This window comes from Petaurus breviceps, unplaced genomic scaffold, assembly GCF_028583685.1.
Source record: "Petaurus breviceps papuanus isolate PSGF00001 unplaced genomic scaffold, PetGlider_PUasm1.0 90977, whole genome shotgun sequence".
NCBI lineage: Eukaryota > Metazoa > Chordata > Mammalia > Diprotodontia > Petauridae > Petaurus > Petaurus breviceps.
The window spans coordinates 13542095-13567231 of NW_027187391.1; the positions used below are offsets into that span (position 1 = coordinate 13542095).

Below are 25137 nucleotides of genomic sequence, written 5' to 3' on the forward strand. Positions count from 1 at the left end.
CAAACTCTATGTAATAAGTTTCTAATAGATAAATCCCATATGTTATATTCAGACATGAAGTGATTAGATTATTTGCAAAGAACTGTTTACTCAGCTAAATAATTAGAGCTAGGTTTATTGAATTAAATCACATTTTTTGTCTGGCATATAATGGCCTGAATGTCTGGCTTATACAAAATGAAAATCAATTCACTGAATTCTTAGAAACAGATTTCATAAAGAATAAAATATTCTTAGATAATTCAGCAACTTATAATGCTCAAATAGACTGTTTAATTAAGCAAGTAAACCTATTTTAAACAAAATAATTTCACTGTTTAAAACTGTGCCTTCAACAAAAAACAATATGGTCCACTCCCATTTCTACCCTAAAGTAAGGACTGACTCCCAATTTTCTTACTAAAGTTTCTGATATTGCTCCAAGAATGAAAATTGAAGCTCACACAAAGGAAAATGAAGAGGGTACATTGTGGGTGTAAAGATTACCAGACTACTTACATACTATCATGAAGAATTGCACAGGAGCAGTAGCATAAAGGAAATCACTTGTATGATGATGTATAATGAGGAAAGAAGTGAACTGGTTATGTAGTAAAAGCAAGGAATAACACATAGTCAAGTCCCCAGGTTCTATGTGTCAGTATCAAGAAATGAAGATTAGAATCCCCAGCAAACTGAGGGGATTTTGGGGAAGACATGGACAAGATTCACACATAATGGAAGGACATGAATGGATGAAATCTGCAATATTAGAGGGCTTATCTAAATCTAAGAAATCACTGATCCCTATCTATGTAACCTTCTAATTAGATGAAACCAGGATGTGGAACTATAAGTGAGGGAAAATCTCTGATTCTTTCTACAAAAGGTAATGGATATTGTAGATGCATCATGAAAAAAAACTATACAAATCCTTTGAATCAAGTTTTATAGAATAGCAGGTGTTTTATTTTTTGTTCACCTCTCAGTCCTATAGACATTTCTAATCTACCAGAGTGATCTACCTCTTTCTTTTTCTCTTTCTCTATCCCCTACCTCTACTTCCCATCAAAAGTTCCAGGAATATGGCATCAGGTGGGAGGATTTGGGGGCCAAAGACATATGCACTCACTCACACACACACACACACACACACACACACACACACACACACACACACATAAAAGAACTAAGATCTGGGGGTAGAGAGGAAGGAAAGTGCCTAGATAAGTATAAAACTCAGAACTTACAAATAAATTAGAAAACATGTGCTAAATGATGTTATGAAAAAATATCTGAGTTGTCTGGTTTTTTTTTTATGAATAAGATTTTCATTACAAACCAAGGGCTTCTTGATTCAATGAATTATTTAGTCTGATGTTATTTCTCTTGTGGTTTTAGTTTCTCTGGAAGGATGGAGCTACATTATTTTTTGTTTTTATTTTGGAGGGTGGGAAGGCAAGGCAATTTGGGGTTAAGTGACTTAACCAAGGTCACACAGCTAGTAAGTGTCAAGTGTCTGAGGCCGAATTTGAACTCAAGTACTTCTGACTTCAGGGCCTGTGCTTTATTCACTGCACCATCTACCTTCCCTGGATGGAATTACATTAAAAAGCAACACCACGCACTTTTGGGGGTAACCTTAGTTCAAAGCTCTGCAAAACAGCAGGTATCAATAAATGTGTTGAATAGAATTTTTTTAAAAAATTGACTATGTGTCTCCCTGTACCCATTTGCTAATAGATGGATCATCATATACAGTGGTGTTTAATCTACTTTTCAAATTGATCAATTAAAACTTCTTCCCTCATTCTCAAAATGAAGGTATGGAATTAGATGATCTGTAAGGTCTCTGTTAGCATTAAGTCCTATGACCTTCCTATAGGTTAATTTTCTAATATGAGACTCTATCCTGGAGTCTGTCATGGGCAGGAGTGGGTTAAGTTTCTTTTAGACAATATCAGGTTAAGCTGGTTTAGAGATAAGGGAATGAAACAGAGGACTCAGATCTGAATAGGGGAAGAGCTGGGCAAAGGGAGGAATATGAAATCATGGAAAGTCTGAGAAAGTTTTAGTGCAAGAACAATGGACAATTCTGAGAAGGCAATAGGCAGAAAGAAATGGAGCAGACTGTTTTAGGACTGGAATACTGAAGAAAAAAAGTGACAGATGAAGTATTTTATCAGTTTTGTGCTTGCAGTTTCTTCAGATCAAATCTCCTGTTTGTATTCAGAAGGGTGATCTCTGAACAGAGTAGAATTAGAATTATGAAGATAGACACCTTTCTGCTGTGAGCTCCCTCTTCTTTTGATCTCAAAACTCTTTGACACCATCCTGTTCTACTCTCCTAACTGACTTCAGTCTTTTTATAAAATGGCCCTTCTCCTTGCTAAGGCCAACCTCTCTACATTAACTATTGAATACATCAATTCCCATCTTCTCTAGAAGATCTGACCAGCTCAATAATCTCATCTCTATTTAATTCTTAATCTCCCATTTTATTTTTTTCCTTACTGCCTATAAACATGTATAAATCCCCCCATCTTAAAAAATTACTAGATCCTACCACATCTGCTAGCTATTATTCTATATCTCTCCTCTTTAGTCAAAATTCCTAGGAAAAATTTATTGGGATTCTTTGCCACCAATTCTTCTCTGCTTATTTGTTTTCTCAGCCTGTTGAAATCAGGCTTCTAATCTTAGCAGTCAACTGAAACCACTCTATACAAAGTTTCTAATGATGTCTTAATGGCTAAATCTGAAGATTTTTTTTAATTCTCATTTTTCTTGGCCTCTTTGTTGTATATATGACTGTTTACTAACCTCTCTTCCTGTATACCTTTTTTCTTTGGGTTTATATGGCATTATTCTCTTGGTTATACTTTGTTTCCTCACTCTGGACTTCTTTGCTAGATCATTATTCACATTGTACCCATAACTATGGGTATACCACCAAATGTCTATCTTGGCTTCTCTTCTTTTCTCTAGATTCTCACTTGGGTCTACTCCCATTGGCTTAATTATCATCTTGAGGTTGATGACTCTAAGATATAAAGATATCTTTCTTATCTACTTATAATTTATGTATCTACATATAACAGATATTTATATCTATATCTACAAATAACCTACATATATTATACTTATATATATACAATCTACACATAGATATAGATAATTATATATATCTATGTGTATATACATATATATATTTCTATATTCAGCCTTGATTTCTTTCTTGAACTCTAGTCCCTTATTGCCAACTTCCTATTAGACATTTCAGATACAATATCTCATTGGCATCTCAAAATAACACATCTAAAATAGAATTCTGCATTTTCCCCCTGAAATATATTCCACTTTTGAACTTCTCTATTTCTATCAAGGGCATCACTATCCTTCCATTCTCCTAGGTATTAGGTTTCTCCAGATTGGTCATGATAGTGTCAACTAGACTGCAGAAGGGACAGGAGAAAAAGGGACAAATTTAACCCATACAAGAGTGTTTAAAGAGGACTGATCTTAGCATAAAATCACAAATCAAAAAACTGAAGCTGAAGACATGAAAAAAAAAACCATCAGAAAATATTGAATACAATTAAGACATTTTGGGGCTAAGAAAAGCCCAAAATGTAAACCCAGAAAATTAGAGAAAACCTACAACTACAAACAGAGCCTTGTGGGGTGGGGGGCAGGGGAAGGCTTAGTCATAAGGACAAAAGGAGAGAAGAAGCAAAACAAGAGATTAAAATTTAAAATGAAAAACCAAATGGGAATTTGGTAAGAAAAACATTAAAGACTAGGTAACTCAGAATACAAGGGGGAAAACCATACTCAAATAATGGATTCTTGAACCATAGGATTCAATGACTCCATAAGACAATTAGAAATACTAAAACAAAGTTAAAATATGGGGGGGGGGAAGAATATGTAAGATATCTATTCTCAAATACAATTTACTTGTAAAACAGGTTGAGGAAAGATAATTTAAAGAATAATATTCTCTGAAAACCAAGACCAAAGAAAAAACCTGAACACTATTTTTCTTTTCTATTTCTTTTTTATAGTACACTTCACAAATTTTCATGTCATCCTTCTGAAGGAGCAGTGCCAATCTTCTTTATATTGTTCCAATTTTAGTATATGTGTTGCTGAAGCAAGTTTCTGGGCATTATGTTTCAATAAATCATTAAAAAAAAACTATACAGATGTATTAGAACCAGAGGGCAAATGGAAAATGGAAAGAAATCACCTACCACCTCCTCAAAGAAAAAAACTGAAGACAGCCAGGAATGTCGAAGCCAAAATGCAATCCCTCCAACTCAAAGAAAAAATTCTTCAAACATGCAGGAAATAAAAATTGAAGGTCCAAGGAACTAAGTCATAATCACACAATCTTTGGCAACAAATTCCATAAGAGGAGAAACTATGATATATAAGGAGAGAAAATATGAAAGTTAAAAAAGCAAAATATAAACATTTACTATTAAGAATAATATATTCTTCAAAACCGAGTATAAACCTAGTAAGGGAAATTTGATCATAATAAAATAGAACATTTTCTTCAGTTTCCAATTCTTAGTCAACACAAAAAGAGCTGCTATAAATATTTTTGTACAAGTAGGTCCTTTTCCTTTTTTTTTTTTTGGATGTCTTTGGGATATAGTTATTCTCAGAAATGTGATCCATGACAATGTCAAAGGACTAATGATGGAGCATACTATCTGCCTCCAGAGAAAGAACTGATATTGTTTAACTACAGACTGAAGTATACTATTTTCACTGTTTCCTTCATTCTTTTTCTTTTATTCGAGCTTTCTTGTGCAAAATGACTAATATGGAAATGTTTTACATAACTGCACATGTATAACCTATATCTAATTGCTTACTATGTAAGGGATAGGGGAGAGGAGGCAGGGATAGAATGTGGAACTCAAAACTTAAAAAAAGTTTTAAATTGTTTTAATGTGTAATTAGGTGAAAAACAAAAATATATATAAAAGAAAAATTTTAAAAAGAAAAATAGAATAATTTTCAAGCATTTCTAGTAAAAAAAAACAGAGCTGAGCAGACACTTTGAAATGGTAGATATATTTAAGCACTCTGAAGGGGCTGAATGATAAGAGAATGCATACACTTTAATGAGAAAGAAGATACAAGTATCCCTTCAAAAATCTAATATTTTCAAGGGTAACAGAGGGAGGCCTGATGGTTCTCTTCTGTTTTGAGGTGGTTTTAAGTGAGGAAAGAAAAAGGAGGGGATAGATACATGAGACAGAAATGAGGAACAGAGGGCAGGAACTTAATATTTTGAATAGATGGTCAAGAAGAAGAGCATACTAACATAAGGAAAAGGTTGGATGGAGCTGATATCTCATGACCTCACTTTTATCTAAATCAATAAAGGAGCATGAAATATACACATAGACATCCAAATTTAAAGAGAAAGATATCTCATTTGACATTTCTCTGGCATCAAATATCCCCACTTTTATCTAAATCAATAAAGGAGGATTTCACACACATATACCCACACACAGAGACAGAGACAGAGAGAGACAGAGAGAGAGACATACAGACACAGAGAGACAGACAGAGAGACAGAGACAGAGAAACAGAGACAGAGAGAGAGAGACAGAGATGAAATTGAAAAGCTCTTGTATAAACAAATTTAATGCAGCTAGGGTAAGAAGAAAAGTAGTTTATTTGGGGAAAAGATCTTTTAATCAAATATCTCTAACTTCCTGATATCCCAGATATGTACACAGCCAACAAATATGTCACTAAAAGTTCCTAAATATATGACTAAAAGTTACTAAAAGTAGACAAGTAGTCAAAGAATATCAACAGACATTTATTAAAAGAAATGGAAAAGGTTAACAACAATATGAACTTAAAATTGATTGCAGGTGGAAGGTAGAGACAAGATGGTAGAGTGGCAGGAAGATGTGCCATATATTTCCCCCTTCAACCAAAAAAGAAAAAAAACTCCTCCAAACAGATCTAGAAAACATTCCAGGAAGAAACTTGATAGAGAAATCTAGGGAAAAGGGGCAGTATTATTTTTCCAGTCTCGGTTAGCATAGGGCTACAGAGAGGTCTGTGGACACTAGAAGCAGGGTCTGGTCAGGAGCATGCCACTTGTATCAGAATTTTCCAGCACAAGGAAAGGTTGTGCACCAGATCAGGAACAGGTTCTATGAAGTGCAGGAACAGAGGCCAACTGGCAGCTTTGTCATGCACTACCCATTCCTGAGTCACAGATCCAGACTGAGGGGGGGCCTTTTAGGCTGAAGGGTATCATTGCAAGATAAGGAGTGGTAAGGGCTATATATCTAGAGGACCAAATATTGAAGCAGAGCAGGGTCTTAGTTCTAGTTTCTGACCTAAATCTGAAACTTATAGAGGAGTTCTTTATACTTAGACATGAATGTTGGAAAAAGTCAGACTCTTCTTAGCTAGTTTTTAAGAGTGCAAATAGTTTCGGTAATTAAGCCAATGGAAAAGGATGCTCCGAACCATATGGTAGGCCAACACAAAATGTCCAAACATATGCCAACCAGTTCTTCTGTCTCCCAGGTGTAGGTGCCCTACCATCTCCCTCATGGGTAACTCCATCTTAGGTTGCATAAAATCCCCATTACACTGACAAATTCTTTTATAGCTGGGCCTCTCTCAGGATGCCAGAAGTAGTTATCCAGTTCCACCTGTAAACCTCTATCCCAGGCCAGGGGAGGAGTGGCAATCTCAAATGCCCTGGATATTTCTCTTGCCTGATTGGCTCTGCTCTAGCCCCTTGTACATGAATGACAGTTTCCCTCAGGCCCCTAAGGCTTGAGGCCCCACCATACCCTTTCACTTAGAGAGACCTTTAGTAGTTACATGCCCCAGGTGATACAAAGACAAAAAAAAAGCAAAAACAAAATAAAAAGTCCCATAATCACCAAAATATTAGTAACAGTTTGTTGTTTTATCAAAGAAATAGAAATAAAGTAGATGCTCATGAATTAGGTAATGGAAAAATATATGGTACATGATTATCATGGAAAGTTAATATGTTGTAAGAAAAGATGAATATAATGATTACAGAGAAGCATAGAAGGACATGAACTGAGGTAAAGTGAAGTTGAATCAAGAAAACCACATATATTTATACACACATACACATATATGTGTGTACATATATATACATATATAATGACTATAGCAATATGTATGGAAAAACAAAATAATCTTTAAAAATGCTGTGAAATTATTATAGCCAAGCTTGGTCCCCCAAAAAAGGAATAGATATTTTCTGAAGGCACTGAAAGGTTAAGACATTCCCCATGGTCACAGAATTAGTATCTCTCTCTCTTTCTCTTCATATATATATATATAGTAAGGCAGAACTTGAACCCAGGTGTTCTTGATTCCAAGGTCAGTAATCTACCTACTATACCATGCTGCCTCTGACTATATTCAATGTCAAAAATCACATTCTGCTAGTAGGTACTATTTTTTTAAAATACAGATTTAAATTCCAGTTCTGTTTCTTCCTGCCTGTGTGGTCTTGAAAGTAATTCTTTCTGATTGTGAGGGCTGTCCTCTATCTACTACACCACTGTTATATAATTAAATTCAAAAACTGAAAGTTTTTTTTACTAATTTATTTTAAACTTAATGGTCATTTGATCTTTCTAGGCCTCGGTAAAAGATCTCCCTACATCTATGAGCCTGTTACCCTATTTTCCCTTCCAACACTAACTCATGATTACAGTCCTCTAAAAATTGCAGAGTATTGACAACAAAGTTAATCTTTGGTAGAACTGTGAAACAGGAGAATTTTATCTTTTGCTTACTCAATCTTTTTCTTTTCTATGCCCTTTTTTCTCTGGATCTTCATACTCATACTCTCCTCACTATTAAAAAAAATCAGACTCAGGAAAGGACTTTGTAAATGAATTCAGACTAAGGGTTAAAAAAAAATGTTAAACTTTAGGGTGTTATGTCTCCCATTCCGAATCATGGAATACCAGATGTTAGCTACAGCAAGGGTTCTTAATTTAGAATTCATGTTCTAATCCAGGGATAGATTTTAGGGGGTTCATGAACTTGGGTGGAAAAAAATACATCTTAATTTCTATAAAATTGATTTTTTTTAATAATCCAATACATCTCCTTTTACATATTTATTATTATTCTGAGCAGGGATTCAAAGGCCTCACCAAACTGCCAAAGGAAACCACGACACAAAATTTTTCTGATCTAGAGAGCAGAGGGTTTCTTGCTTGGGGACTCTTTCCCAATAGACCTGAAATTATATCAGGTAGGCAACCATATGCTCTTCCTATTGGGGATCTTAGAAAGAACATTCATGTTCAGGAACAGTTAGGGTGATGTGATCTTTGAATGCAATGTATGCCCTAGGACTCTAAAGGCCTAAACCATGTTCATATGTAACTTAAAGAAAGGTATGTTAGAATTCAGGCAACATACTGAGCAATTTTCCCCATGGTTTACCCTAACAATTAGAGCAGGACTATTCTCTCTTGCATCACCTAAAGTTTTCCTCTCCAGACCCACACTCTGCATCTGTTTATAGACACTGATAGGTCTCTAAATGCAGTTGTTTTCTTTCTTTTCTTTATTTGAAAAAAAAAAATAAGTCTCTCTGGTATTTGTCTTCTTAATACAACTAAATACACCTGTTTCACTAATCAGGTACAGTGTGAAATTATTTCTCATTATAACTAAGCCGGGAGGAAAAAAGGATGTGTTAATGATGCCCTGTGGTCTCTGTTGCAACAGAGGAGTTTGAAAAGTGAGAACCAAATGATAAAGATGTTTTGTACATGTGGCACTGAAGCTTCAAAGTGTTGAACTGTAAATGAAGTGAAATGGGGATTGGTAAACATATAATCATTACTAGTGTCCTCTCTGGGGACTCCCCTTCAAAACAAAAAGCATTCCCAAAGAATGATAGCATATTTTAAAAATCTATTGAAAACTTAAAAAAAAATGATTCTATGTCTTCATCTTTTAATTATGTGGAAACCTGAACCGGGGAAAATACATTTTGGAGACAAAAATGTATTAGATCTAATGTATCAAATTATTTTCTTTATGTTACTATGCCATTAACCAAACTACAATATAGCACTATCTTTTTTTTTAATGATGGAGAAAGAGAGGTCCAGATGGGTCTTCTGATATAGAAACTCCCTCCACTGATGCATGCAGTTGAAGAACTATTCTCTAGTCCGTCACAGTTTTATAGAGTTTCTTGGGTAAACTGAGAGGTATTTATAGTCACTCAGAGGCCAACGTGATCAAAAGGACATGAAAGTAGTTCTCTCTGATTCTAAGGGCTGTCTTCTATGTACTATACCACAGTTATATAATTAAATTTAAAAACTGAAAGATTTTTTATGAATTTATTTTAAACTTATATGTACAAGAAAAGGGGGTAAATGCACTACCATGTTCACAGCAGAACATGAGAGGGGATTTAAAATATACAATAATAAATTTCCATTTCAAGAAGGCCTATGTAATAAATAGTATGCATTATGTTCAGAACTGTCCATCTTTTCTTTGCTCCCTTCTAAATTTCCTTTTGTTTTCTGCTGTACACTTTTTACTTTGATCTTTTTTCCCCTTCCTCCCCCCCCCAAGAAGGCCACAATTAATCATATATATATGTCTGTGTATTTATGTATGCCTGTATGTATACATATATACACACACATACATATTCTTAATTATCTATAGCCATACTCATATATAGATATATTCATTCACATGTGTCTAAAAAGCTAAAAGATTTCCCTAAGAATGTAATAGTAAGTGAGTCTAGGGTTATGTGCGGATAGTGAAGTGATAAATAGAAGTAATTATTTCGGATAATCAAAATTTCTATCACCCAGCTACATAAATAAAAACTTTTTCTTGAGATTAACCTCAGTCAGTCAATGCACATTTCTTAATCATCTATTACGTACCAGTCACGGTGCTGAGTTGATGGACATACAAGGAAAGGTGAAAGCTCCTGTTCTCAAAGAGCTAACAATCTAATGGGTGTCAAAATGTTTTGGAGACACCCTGTTTCCCAGAGCTGAGACCCAGCAAGCAGTGTGTGCCCTGAGCTTGGCATAACAACAATCCTTTGCTTTCTTGATTATCTCACTTTGACCAACATCAGGTGTTAACCACTCCCTATTTCCCAGGGACCTTAGAGTCAATGCCCCACAGCCTAAAACCATCCATCACATCTCTTGACATACTCACAATACCTGTTCCTTGTAACAGCTAAGTGAACCAAACCAGGTACTGAACTACATGATACTTCTGGTTCTATACCCCGCTGTGAGACAATCAACTTGGATACTTCCCAAAGGACCCAGGAATGGCCTCATTGTCCATGCCTGAGCCTACTGTGGGAACAGCTATTCAAGACCTAAGAATGATTATGCCTTGGTCTAGTTCATTTGTGTTTTTTTTATGTATATAAAGCACTACCTTGTCCTAGCATGTTAAGCCCTCCTCCTGAGGACTTCAACTTGCAAGCATTTTCTTACTCTGAAATTAAACTTCTGTTTGTGTCCTGATTCTCCTGCCTCTGTTTTGCTTTGTGCATCTCCAGTCATCCACAGGTTAGAGACCAGTTCTGGCCTGGTTGACAAGGCCACAAACCAGAGACATGTAAACAGTCATGTATAAACAAAATATACACAGGAAAAATTGGAGATAACCAACAGAGAGAAGGTATTAGAATTAAGAGAATTTGGAAAGTTCTCTTGTAGAAGGTAGGTTTATATATATTTTATAAATAGCTGGCATTTGAAAGAAGCTATGAGGAGGAAGATGTGAGGAGAGAGAGGATTCCAGATATGGGGGTCAATCATTCAAAATTCCCAGAATCAGGAGATGGAGTGTCTTGTTTATTTTGAATTCATTTCTCTTTATTTTTCTGGTGTAGATCTGGCCATAGAACTGATGTCTTTGGTCTCTGCTTAGATCTAATTCTTTGCACACACCACAAGCAATTCATGGCACTCATTTTCATATTTGTATCTTTAATATCTTTATTATAGAACAGATTTATTGTACAATATCTGTAATATTTGTATCTTCAAGAATTGTATTTAATAAATGCTTTCCATTCATCCCTTTATTCTTGTTTTCACTGGAACATGCCTTAACATGCATGGATTCTGTCCATTTCTCTCCTATTCCTCCTATCATACATTCTCAAAATTCCTTTTCTTTCTTCCCGTTTCAAGTCTATGCTTTTATATTTAAGAAAATTTGTATTAATTCTGGGGGGTGGAGGGGGAACAAACTTGCTTTTTCTCAGTAACAGTGCATATTATTGTATACTAAAGCTAGTGGACTCAATCATCTATTTCTCTGGGCTTTATAAAGAATCATCATTATTTCTACCAGCAGGTTACATTGTTACTATAGTATAACAATATAGTGGAAAGAGTGCCACACTACAGAGGTTAGGAGTTAGAAGACTTGAGGGACAGTTGGGCGGTGCCGTGGATGCAGCAGCAGGTCTGAGAATTTATTGCTTCATTGATTATCTAGACTTAAGATGGTGATGGAGAAAATGTTAATAATGTAGTTTAAACTTAAAAGTGTCTCAAGTGTACCTTTATTTCCCAGGTAACTGGTTGTTTACCAGTTATCTCTGGACTGCCCTGATTCCCTTTAGAAAGAGGGCAAGACAAATTCTCTTTCTCCCGGTACATTCTGAAAGCAAACAAGGAAGCCATGAGATCAGAGGAGCAGTACACTATTTGTGCATTTTCTTTTTTTTTTTTTTTAAGCAATTGGGGTTAAGTAACTTGCTCAAGGTTACAGGGCCAGGTATTTCTGGGTGAGTGCTAAGTGTCTGAGCCCGGATTCGATCCCCAGGTCATCCTGACACTGGAGCCGGTGCTCTTACTCGCTGTGCTACCTGGCCGCCCCATTTTGTGCATTTTCACATCCTGAGAAAGCATGTGGATATGCCATTCCCATATTCTCTTGGCTTTGTATATATTTGTTTACATGCTGTCTCCTCCAATTTGATTGGGAGTTTCTTAAGGGTAGGGACTGTCTTTTACCTCTTTTTTTGTATCCCCAGAACTTAGCAGAGTGCCTGGAATGTAGTAGGTGCTTAATAATCTTCACTGATTCATTTGTTGATTATCCCTTTCCATGTCATCCTGGGCCATCTCTAATTGTCCTTATTGATATCAGGCCACTGGACCCAGATGGCTCTGGAGGAGAAAGTAAGGTTAGTGGCTTCATACAGCCCTCCCTCACTCAAATCCAAGTCAATTGCAAGTTACATCATCATCTCCCTTATGTCCATGGTCCTCTTTGAGAACAAAGGACAAACCACACAACCACAATTCCTTTTCAAGAACTAAGCGTGTGTGTGTAGTCTGTAATCTCTCCAATTAAACTGAAAGATGTAGGAAGGCAAGTGGAAAAATGTTTAGGAGATAGATGATGGAGCTGGATCCATAAGGTAGAATTTGATGTCTTTCATTTTATGTTAAAATTCAATAAACTGAGTGATCACAGTATACTAAGCTTTTGAAACTGTGAATGTGAGGCTTATGAGTTTTTAGAGAGGAGTCTATGCCCTATATATTGACAATAGAATTTATAACAATATTTTGAGAAACATTCCATTTCATCCTTTCTATTAATTTCATACTTGACCAAAGTAAAATGTTGGTGCAGCAGGATTGACAATTGGAGAAATAGTTTAGCTATCTGGAGGCTAGGAGCCCTCTTCTGGTCAGTGGGCATACTGCAGTTTTTTAGGAAGGTTTTCTCACACTTCAGAAGAGAAAAATTGATCAGGATGCTGGATAGTGGCTCAAGTAGGGTGCTACCTGGTGGACAACTCAGATATCGTACTTGCTGGCTGGATAATTAATATTATGATACTCTGTCTTCCCATGGACTTAACGAAGGCAGCCCTCACACTACATGAGTAGATTTGGACTGTTTGCCCAGTATCATACCAGTATACTGGCTGCTTAGTTCAGAGATTTTCCCATGGTTTTTGTGTGGGAGCTTCTGCAAAGAAAAATCTGAAATTGTCTATGTAGGAACATACATTTTCTATGTAGGAACAAAAGGTCTTTGTATCTCTAAAAGGGACTCAGCTCCCACAAAATTCTTTAATTAAGCCTTCTTGGGTGTGGTACCAGGTAAACTAGTTCAGATATTCATGCTGTAGTTACGTTGCCAACTGTTGGTCCCAGCCCAAGCCTCACCTGGTCATTGTTTGAGCCCTGAGGACTTAAAGTGAGTGTAAATAGCAATCATTTATGTTTTGGCAAGAAATTCTGAGGGTCTTCCTCTTCCAGATGGAATTTTTTCTGAGTTGGTAAAAGAGGCCATTCTTTGCCTTATTTCTCACCTAGCCTTAATCATGAGTGGGTATTGCCTCAGTTGAACCAAGACCTGGGAAAGACCTTAACTTAAAAAGACCAAGGTCTCCCACTTCATCAGGGCCATCTTCAATTGTCCTGATCTATATCTTGTCAATGAACTCAGATGGCTGTGGAGGAGAAAGTGAGGCTGGTGACTTGGAACAGCCCTCCCTCACTTAAATCCAAATCACTTGCAAGTTGTAGCATCATCTTCCTCATGTCTTGGTCCTTTTCAAGAATGAAGGACAAATAACATGACTAGAACTTTTCCTCACATGCATTGTTGTTTCTGCCCATATTGGTAAAGAAATTACTAGTATAATGAGGACCTGAACCTTTGTAGTTGTGGCAGTTTTGCTAACAGTAATCACCAATTGTCAGTGTTCCTAATACCTTCTTTGGGCTTCTCAGAGTAATTTAAATAGTATTGCCCTAGTGGAAGTTGGGAGAATATTAATTCAAAAGGCAAATAAAAGAATATATTTTGCTTTTCCCTTAGCAGAAGGAGGGGGCCTTATGGGAAGTACACTACCCAAGAGCTGAGACAAGAAAGAAATGTGCCCTTTTGTTCAGCAAACTGGGTAGATGGGAGACAATGGTTGTATGGCTGCAGAAGATAGGAAATCACCAATAGGAAAAGACAATTTTCCAAAATACTGTTAGCCAAAGATTAGTGATAGAACAAAGGGTGGAAAAATGGATCTCTTGGTGTTGTGATTTCACATAGCCTTTTTGGCATGTAGTTGTGATAAAAATAACCAAGAATTTTACCTGGCCATGAGTGAATTTAGAAAAAAAAATTATTTCACATCATTTCAGATGGGTAACTTGACTTTTTTGCCCCTAGTAAAAAGGTTTAAGTACAAAGTGAATTACATAGTCTTTTTATAATTCATCAACATTTGAATTTCTTGCCTTGAGTTCTATTGGTTAGCATTTTGGGGTTCATTAAAGCCCACCGCTTAACCACATCCTCTCATTTCCACATTTCAATTTCCCCCTTCTCATTCTCATATACTTTATTCATTATAAAAGGAAATGATAAACCAGAATATGTTAATTAGTCTCCCCATTTGTCTGTAACAGATAGCATGAGAAAAGGTTTCTCCTCAATTGCTAATAGATTTGACAAAAGTTTTAGTTTGAAGATTCTAGCCCAGGATATAAAAAATAAAAGTCCCATTATCTAATACTGAGTCTGGGTTAATAAGCCTTGTCTTTGTGAATTACACCTGGTGTGGTAGTCCCTTTTGATATAGAGGAACAGACCTTCTTCTTCTTCTTTTGTTTTTTGGAGGGCAATTGGGGTTAAGTGACTTGCCCAAGGTCACATGGCTAGTTTTGTGTTAAGTGTCTGAGGCCAGATTTGAACTCAGGTCCTCCTGACTCCAGGGCTGGTGCTCTGTTCACTTCACCACCTAGCCACCCCTGGGAACTGACCTTCTTAGATATGCTGATTTTCAGGTGCCAGCCTCCCCCACTGTCCTCTACAAGTAGTTTTTGTCTCTGACATCAGCCATCTGTATAGCTTCAAATCAGGTTTCATATCATTTCTATCTTTATATAATTTCTGTGGAAACAAAATTCAATCATATCTTACAGTTGCTCAGTCCTACCCTTCAGGGAGAGGAAAATGCTAGCAGCTCATTTTCCTGAAACTGAGGGGAAAAGACCCTGTTTTATCGATGCATGCTCATGCCTGTCTGGAGTCGAGAGGAAAGCCCAGACCTTCTAAACCATATCTTCATGCTCAGTGGTTGCCAGGAAGTTATTATTTTACTTTACTGGTCCTTTCACTAACAGTTACTTCAGGGAGCTAGCTTGAATTTTCCATTATAGGATAAGAGAGGTAGCCTTAGAGTTAGGAAGACGAGCTCAGATCCCACTTCTGACACATACTGGTTCTAACATTTAATCTATCACTGCCCCCAGTCAATTCCCAAACAGTATGAGTTGCAGAAAAGTTGCAGATTTGCATGTAGGGGTACTATTTTCTCACTGGGACATCCACATCCTAGAGCATCAAAAAAAATGTCCTTTATCAAAATGCAGAAAGATCCTCTCAGCAATTCCTACTCATTTTGGTCCAATGGACACATACAAAGCTGGGAGAAAGTGCTGAGGCCACAAAGGAACCAGATCATTTTTCACTGAATCAAACTGAGTGAATGGCCATTAGGGAAATGGCCAGACACTCTTTACTGAAGTCTCTGAATCAGCTTTAGGAAGCATTGCCACAACCTTCATATTCTGTCCACAAAGTTTGCACTAGGCATTTCCACAGTTAAATTTTTTTAATTAAGATTTTTTTCTCTTCTTTCTACTTCTGTTCCCCAAACCCACTCCCAATGAAAAAAAAAATAGAAACAAACCCCTTGAAACAAAAAACAAATCTTTTCGAATACATTCCCCTCCCCTGTAGTTAGTTTCCCCTTGGAATCTCCCTTAGTGCCTAAGACCTGCTCACCCTGGAACATTCCTACTACAATGGCCCTTTTCTCTCACTGGTGTATTCCTCTTGGGATCTGTATTTCATGAGGGATCCAAGCCAACTAACCTTCATTCCCCTCAAAATTATATTTCTGACTTTCTAGAATTCAATACTATGTCCTTGCACCTTCACCCCAGCCCCATATCCTCCCCCTATTCTGCCCCCTCCACCCCTTTCAGCTTCTTTTTTTGTGTCATCTTCCCCCAGTAGAACAAAAACACTTTGAGGGGAGCAACTGGATTCTCTTGGGTTTTTTTTTGGCTTGTATTTGTATCCACTTAGCATGGCTCTTGCCTTGTAGTAAGTGCTTATTAAATGCTTGTTGCTTTGCTTTGCTTTGTAACAGATACACATAATCAAGCAAAATAAATACTTGCATTGACTGAATCCAAAAATATGTGTCTCATTCAGGATCTTGTGTCTATCACCTTTCCATCAGGAGGTTGGTAGCCTGGTTCAATCACCTTCTGGAATCATCCTGTAATTTTTTAGTGTTAAACTCTATTTCCTCTGCCTTTCCCCCTTCTACTTCAATGCCTTCAAACACTTATTAAAAAGAACAAAAGCATAGGTCTGTAGTAATTAATAATACTAACAATTAGCCTTTATATAATGCTTACTATGTGCTGGGCACTGTGCTAAGCACTTTACAAATATTATTCCATTAGATTCTCACAACTACCCTGGGTGGTAGGTGCTGTTGTTATCCTGATTTTTCAGAGGCTAGGTGACTTGCCCAGGGTCACACAACTAGTTAAGTGTCTGAGGCTGATTTTAAATTCAAGGTCTTCCTGACTTCAGGCCCAGCACTCTATTTCTTGTGCCACCTAGCTGCCCTTGCGCTAATCACTTTCAAAATTCTTCCCTGGCCATTGATTGACCACCATCAAAATTCATCCAAAAAGATCAACTATTAAATTTCTTTATGGCCTGGTTCATAGTATGTACCCCTAGAAGGATCCTTTAAGATCATGTAGCCCAACTCACTTATTTTACAAAGAAGAAAACTGAAGACCATAACAGAGAGCTTTTTCTGGCATAGAGGATAGAATACTCAGGAAGAAACTTACTCAGTGTATGACCATTTCCAAGTCATGGGATAATAGATTTCTAGAGTTGTAAGTGAGGAAATATATGAGACCATTTAGTCTAACTTCCTCATTTTACAAATGATAACATTTGGGCCCAGAGAGATCATAAGATGTTGAGATGAAAGAATCCTTAAAAGCTTTATTTTATAGATGAGAAGAATGAGGCCAAAGAAGTGAAGTCACCTTGTACTCTTGGACTCTTACTAAGACAATTGATGGGACTCGATTGCAAAGAATGAGACTTATGGCCAGCCCACCCTCTCCTTTGATCTCTGTGCCCTGCTGGGGAGCCGATGGAATTATCCCATGGCTCATGGAGGCCACCTGATGCCAAGTGGTCCTCTACCCCTCAGGGCTCCCACTTATGGCTGTGGCCACACGCTCTGGAACTGGGCCTATTCTCTACCCAGTCTTATATTTGTCCTGAGGCAGCGTGAAAGCCAATATCACTGTGCTGTTTGGGGTTGTGAAACCATTGCTGACTGGGTCTCTGGTGGCAGCCGTGAGAAAAAGGATCCAGGCCATCAAGCTGTTTGCCCTCCACACTACCTATGTTCCTCTGGACTCAGTTGAGTATGAGTTTTAACAATGATCAAGAAAAAGGGGGAAGTGAAGTGTCCACTAGAAATCATACACCAAAGCCCCCTCCCAGTCGAAACCTGCTAGAAGGGGGCCCCTACCAGGGTCCCTGGAAACCACCTGTTAGGCCACAGTAGTTAGGGGACTTTCCACCTGTGTTGCTAGAAATGGCCCAAAGCTTTGTTTGTAACCAGGGTGTTGCTAGGTAACCAAGGTACCACACTCCCTTGGAACTACACTTTGTTAGCAATATCTTGTTCTATAAAAATTTGCTCTGCAGAAGGCTCAGGGCTGTCTTCCCTACTTGGGAGGCAGTCACTGGCTGGCTAATAAACACTCCTATCAAATTGTAATTGGCATTGCTGTCTTGTGGTTGCTCAGCTGTCCATTTCAGTCCAAGGTTACACATTTAGAAAGTGACTGACCCAGGTTCTATAACTACAAATCTAGCATGCTTTTCATTGTACCGTTTTGGTTATTTTAGACCCAGCTTCCTCATTCATAAAATGGAGTTAATACCTGTATCAATTACTCACAGGATTTTTGAGGCTCAAATTAGATAATCTATCTACAATGTGTCAACCATGATTAAAGTCAAGATTAAATCCTAAATCCTCTCACAGACTCCAAAGTCTGTCTACCATTTTGGCATTATAAGGACACGTTGTCCAATTCTTAACAGATACTTTTGCTATCTTTTAAACCTTATACAATAGGTGAGCACTTTTTTTTCACAATTTATAACCTGCAAATATTTTCCCCTAGGAATTTAGCAATTTAATAATATGTCTTTGTTTCATTCAATTGATGATGACATTGCAGAAATTTTTTTTCTATCAGTTGTGTTTAATCTTAATATGGCTAGTTAGTTAATTATTGAATAGTGCATCTGAAACTTTATAAAAACTTAATGAAGGCATGATGCCTACCCTTGGGAGAAGAGGAGCAGTAAGATGTCACAGAGAAGTTAGTTGCCCATTAAGGATAATTAAGTTATAAATTGTAGTAGGAACACAAATTCAGGAATAGCTACATAATTATTAACTTAGTCACTCTACTCACCCAAGTCTTTCAGTGATTAATATACTGTTATAATTCCATAAAAGATGTCTAACCTACCTTTTAAAAAATTTCATTGTGTTGGCTGAGTTGGCTAATAGATATCGGAGACTATTGCATAATTCGGCAATTTGGTATCTATTATTTTTCCTAATAACTAATTCTCTCAGTATGTTTTCACTATAAGTCATCTAATTCTATTCCCTTATTTTGGCAGATGAGAAAAGTAAGGGCTAGAGAGGTTACAAGTGAAAGAATCAGAATTTAAACTCAAGTTCTCTCACTACAAATCCTGCATTCCTCCTACTATATCTCTATGCCTCAGTAACAAAGCAGTTTTTATAAAACAAGGGGGTCCTAAGTCAGGGTGTGAGGAATGATTAAAACCTTGGTTTCCATAGAAATTATGTAAGATATTGTAGCAGCAAGCACCCTAGCATACCCAGGATGGCTGCTAGCACAGTTTCTTAGATCTGCTTTTTTAAAGGAAAGCAACTCAAAATGGGTTAACAACCTTAATTTAATCAATCAAACACATATCATTTACCTAGCAGTTCAGGGGAAAAAATCAGCACCCTGAACTTCAGAGAATACAAACAGAAGTTACAACAGAAAATAACACAATTCAGCAGACAGGGCTTCCAGCTATCTGACCATTACATACATACCTAGTTAGTTACCAGAGAAGGAAGCACCAACATATGTGTTTTCAAAGCTGGGGGGCTCCATGGTTGCCCAGAGTCTCATCTGGCCAAATCACACAACTCTTCCCAAAGTGAGCCCCAAAACAAAATCTCACATCAGGACATATATAATCTTTTCCTGGATCAGAGAATGACACAACCCTCTTGACCCACTGCCCAATCACAAAGCAAAAAGGTGTGGGTATTCCTGGAAAAACAAGCCTCCTGCCACAGGCTCCATGTGACCACATTCAGCCTTTTAGGGGGCAGAGTATATTTTCAAATAAGGGAAGGTTCTCAGAGTCACTTAAGCCTATTAAGAGGCCAAGGGGCAGACAGGGAAGATCTTCAGATTCCCATTCTCATTACAGACTTAATGGTGTGAAATCTAGGTGATCCATACATACCAGAAAGTCTTTTGACTTGCAGTAAATGCAGGAAGATAAATTGAAAGTAGAAGAAAGCCATGGGGGATGTTGATTAGACATTTTCACTCATTAGGCTAATCAGCATATCTAAGAGAATGTATTTGCCTATGGCTATTAAGAAAGAGACATTCAAATGGAGACACAATCAACCTAGATTAGTACTAGATTATTTTCTAACAAAAGAAGAGGGAAACTAAGAGATATACTGTAGAAGCTTGTTTCCATAAATTCAGAATAACAATCAGCAGAACAAGAGACATAATTGAGGTGTTTTGTCTCACACTGAAGATAACTCACAAAGAAGCATTCTGCTGTCTTATCCTGTTTTGAGGTTAGAAGTCAATTAAGTAAAGTAAAAGTAAAATCTTGCTTGTAATACTCATGTATAATAAGTTCATAAATATTAACCTTTCCTTCTCTGGGAGGACTAAAGATTTATTTTAATGGTCATACATTGCATGTATCTGGAGGGGGGACATATCAAGGGGAACTCTGTAATAGGCATGTCGAAAATGTGTATACCCTGTATTACCCAGCCAGTGGAGGGACAGGGAGGAACTTTGCTTTGGATTTTAAGATTTGCTTTTGTTTCTGCAGAATATGTCTATTATATGAGACACACACCACTACAGTCTCACAATAAACAACTTTTATCTTCACACAACCTGAGCCTGAATGAGTTATTTCTCACAGGGCTTCTGTAAATTGTGTACAAAATATTGTATTTTCCACAGTGGCGCTGAGAACTATATATTGGTAGTATTATAATTCCCACTTTACAGTTGGGGAAATTGAAGTTCAGAGGGGCTAAGTAACTGAACAAGTTCATCCAATTAGTGAGTATTCTCCTAAGACATGAATGTGGATCTTCTGAATTCAAGTTCAATAATTTTTCCACTTTTTTTTTTTTTTTTTGCTTTTTGGAGGGGGGAAGGAAGAGCAATCGGGGTTAAGTGACTTGCCCAAGGTCACATGGATAGTTTTTGTGTGTGTGTGTGTTAGGTGTTTGAGACTGGATTTGAACTCAGGTCCTCCTGACTCCAGGGCTAGTGCTCTATTTACTGTGCCACCTAGCCACACCATTTTTCCACTTTTTAAAACTTTTCACAAATGATCTAAACCTTTTGACCTGTTTCTTCTGTTTATTTTTAAGTAGCCTCCTCAGAAGAAAAAGAAAAACTATCTGTTTCTTCATTATAATTTCTGGGTTTTTCTAAGTAAACTGTCTTGTCCCCTGAAAATGGAGATACATTTGGCTCTTCTTTGCCAATGTTTATAGATTTAATTTCTTAAGCCTATCTTGGTGAAGTGGATAGAGCCTTGAGCCTGGAGTTAGAGATGGGAGTTCAAATTTGACCTCAGACACTTTGTAACTATGTGACCCTAGGCCAGTTACTTAAATTACCTAATCTCTGTTTTCCTCCATTTCCTGATCTGCATGCTGGAGAAAATCATAGCACCTATTAGATGTCAGATAATGGGGAGATAGATATCCTTGCCTTAATTCTGCATTTATTGAGAGTCTAGTATTTCCTCATAATGCTACTTTTTGACATATATCTATATATCTATATACATATCTATTTATTTATATAGTTATATTTAAGATGATTTTAAAGCACTTATAGTTTTTAAGAGATTTTTTTAAAAGTATAAAAGATGGTTGTGCTTTTTTTCTTTTATTTTCTTTCTTAGTTGTGAACTTAGTTATCAACCAGTACAAACATTTCCAGATGGAAAGATCACTTCCTCTCAGAATTTAAGAAAAATATATGTATATAGATGTCATATATGCAGACACAAGTTTAACATGACATTAATGAAATTGCTTTACTTCTGTCCTCTGTTGTACTTTTTATATAAATTTTAACATATTTAATTTACATTGCTTTTGTTCTATCACTATAAAGTAATTGTTTCCTAATATAAAAACACTCTTTCAAAAGAAATATGCATAATCAGGCAAAAGAATGTATACATTTGCAATGTCTGAGAATGTATAATTTCATTGTGTGGCATGTTTAATGATGATATGTCTAATGATCAGTCTTTTGAAGTCATTATTGGTTGCCCTTTTGGTCAGAATTCTTTAGTTTTTAACAGTCAACTCTCTTCACATTATTATTATTTTCATCATACAAATTATTTTCCTACTCATTTTATTATGAATTAGTTCATATATATCTTTCCATATTTCCCTGACTCGACTATATTCATAATTTCTTAATGACTTGGAAAGTGTGGGATAAATACATACTTCAAGGCTACACATGGGAATGTTGTGGATGAAGTATTTGACATCTCTGATTGGAAACATGCTATTAAAAGATGGGAGATTACAGGTGACAGAGTTGAACTCCTTCAATAGTCTCTTCCAAAAACTTTTAAAATAATACCTAATGTCAAATTTTGGAGTAGAAGAGCCAAGAACAGGTTGGGGTTGGATATTTTTCTGACCTAAGAAAACTTAAGGGATCAGCTGGAGAAATTTGTGATAGCGGGGTGAAAGACTGTTGGGAGACCACACACTCCAAAGTTTCAGAAGCAGCAGCAGCAACAGCAGCAGCAGTAGCTGCAAGGTCAGTAGCAAGATCAGCAGCAGCAGCAAGGTCAGGAGAAGTATCTGCATAGTCAGTAGCAAGGTCAGCAGCAACAAGGTCAGAAGCTTCAAAATCTGTCAGCCCAGTTACAGTCAAAGGGGCTGGATAACTGGTTAGAAAGACACCCAGCAGACCATGTCTTGGCACTGGGGGCGTCTGGCACCAATCAGAAACTCTATTGCCCAAATGCAATAGTGGGTCATAGTTTCATGAGGAAGAGGTGAGTGCAAGGGGCCAGTCACAAGGGAGCAGGGGCCCTGCTTACAGTGCCAAGGCAAAGAGAGCTTTAACACTTGTTACTGTAGGGGTCTAGGGGCCCTTAGTGGGTAATGGCCAAGGTGCAGACCAAGAGAACAGGGACCATACCTATCCCACTATCACACCATCTTGGAGACACCAAACACTTGCAGACCTCAGAACTAGCTCTGAAAACAGTAGCATGAAAAAGGCTGAAGCTTGGGACAGTACCTCCCCAATCCTAGGTGAACAGAGCTCTATTGTAACAGAAAGTTCAAAGTCAAGAAATAGGCAGGAAAAATACACAAGCAGACCATCAAAAGCTACTGTGGTGGCAAAGAAGACCTAGGCTTAGAACAAGACAGTAATGGGGAAAAAAGGTACAAACAAAGCCTCAAAAATAAATGCAATTGGGGATGGAATAAAGATGGTGGAGTAGAAGCAGGACCTCGGCTGGGCTCCAGCTTCCACCCCAATCCATGTAAAAAGGGGATTCTAAACAAACTTTGGAGCTGCAGACCCCGCAAAATGACACAGAGAAGCTAACCTCCCACTGAGGACAGCCCAGCAGGCTGGCAGGAATTGGGAGTGCAGCGCTCTGGGAGCTGAGCCCAGCCCCATGACAAGACTTTAGCCCCAGGGCGGGCCTGACCAGCCACAGGCTGGAGGGACTTCAGATCAGCAGCAGCTGTGGCCAACTCCAGATTTATCAACACATAGATGTGAAGGACAAAGTGAGAGATCAGTACAATCTGGACTTTGGGACCCAGTAAGTGGGAGTGTGTGGCTTTTAGCCCCCAGGGCGAGAAGCCCCTGAGATGCCAGCACAGCCAGCCAGCATCAGGTGGCAGCTCCAGCTCCTGGCCTGCAGAGTGTAGGGGGACCAAGCACCAGTCTGAGGGGTAATCGCTCTTGCTTTAACCTTCTTGGATCTGGATTGCAGTCTAGGGTGGAGGTTCTGGGGTGTGTGTCCAGCCTGCCAGAGCATGTGGAGGCCTCAGAGAGGGCACCCATCTAATACCCCCAGCAGCTGAGAAAACCCCTGCATTTGGAATGAAAACTCCCCTGTCTGGTGCCAGAATCCTACTGTGGCAAAAAGCCCAGGGGTCAAGTGACTGAGGGGTAACATGACCAGGCAAAGGAAACAAAGCAGACAGAAGATTCTAACATTAGACTCCTATTTGGGGGACAAAAAAGAGCAAAGCATGGAATAGGAGGAAGACAGTGAAGTCAGAAGGCCCACACCAAGCTTCAAAGGAAAATTCTAGACCTTAAGAAGCAGATAAGAGAAGTGGAGGAAAAATTGGGAAGAGAAATGAGAACAATGAAAGAAAATTATGAAATGAGAGTCAACAGCCTGACTGAGGAAAATCACAGCTTAAAAAATACACTAACTCAAATGGCAAAAGAGGCTCAAAAAGGCAATGAGGAGAAGAATGCCTTAAAAAGCCAAATTTGCCAGATGGAAAAAGAATCCCAAAAGCTCAATAAAGAGAATCATTGCTTCAGAAGTAGATTGGAGCAAATGGAAGCTAATGACTTTATGAGAAATCAAGATGCTGTTAAACAACAGATCCAAACAAATGAAACAATAGAAGGCAATGTGAAATATCTCATGGGAAAAACCACTGACTTGGAAAATAGATCCAGGAAAGATCATTTAAAAATTATTGGACTACCTGAAAGCCATGATCAAAGTAAGAACCTAGAAATCATCCTCCAGGAAGTTCTCAAAGAAAACTGCCCTGATGTTTTAGAACCAGAGGGCAAAATAGAGGTTGAAAGAATCCACTGATCACCTGCTGAAAAAAATCCCAAAAAGAAAACTCCTAGGAATATTATAGCCAGGTGTGGAATTCCCAGATTAAGGGGAGAATATTACAAGCAGCCAGGAAGAAACAATTTGAATATTGTGGAAACACAATCAGGATAACCCAGGATCTGGCAGCTTCTACACTGAGGGATAGAAGGGCTTGGAATATGATATTCTGGAGGTCAAAGGAGCTGGGATTAAAACCAAGAGTCACCTACCCAGCAAAACTGAGTATCATGTTTCAGGGGAAAATATGGTCATTCAGTGGAATGGAGGACTTTCAAGCATTCTTGCTGAAAAAAACCAGAGTTGAATAGAAATTTTGACATTCAGATACAAAAAACAAGAGAAGCATGAGAAGGTAAACAGGGAAAAGAAATCATAAGGAACTTATCAAAGTTGAACTATTAACATTCCTACATGGAAAAACAATAATTGTAACTTATGAAACTTTTCTCAGTAGGTGAAGGGAATAGAAATATATATGTCTATATATGAGGGCATATGGGCATATGAATACATATGTGAATATGTGTATATATGTTTACAGGTATACATAGACAGAGGGCACAGGACCAATTTAACAGGAAGGGATGATACTTAAAAGGTGAAATTAAGAGGTGAGAGAGCAATATAATGAGAGGAGATATGGAGAGACAGAATGGGATAAACTATCTCATATAGAAGAGGCAAGCAAATATGGTTACAATGGAGGGAAAGAATAGGAAGGCAAAAGGGAATGGGTCAACCTCA

The 25137-nt window shown here is 37.6% G+C and overlaps 1 non-coding gene across 1 annotated transcript; it reads right to left on the minus strand.

The window, feature by feature from the left end:
- Window positions 1–4036: 4036 nt before the first annotated feature.
- On the minus strand, window positions 4037–4139 carry LOC138153372 (U6 spliceosomal RNA). The gene has a single exon (XR_011166354.1). It is a non-coding gene; the product is annotated as a U6 spliceosomal RNA (small nuclear RNA).
- Between the last annotated feature and the right edge of the window lie 20998 nt (window positions 4140–25137).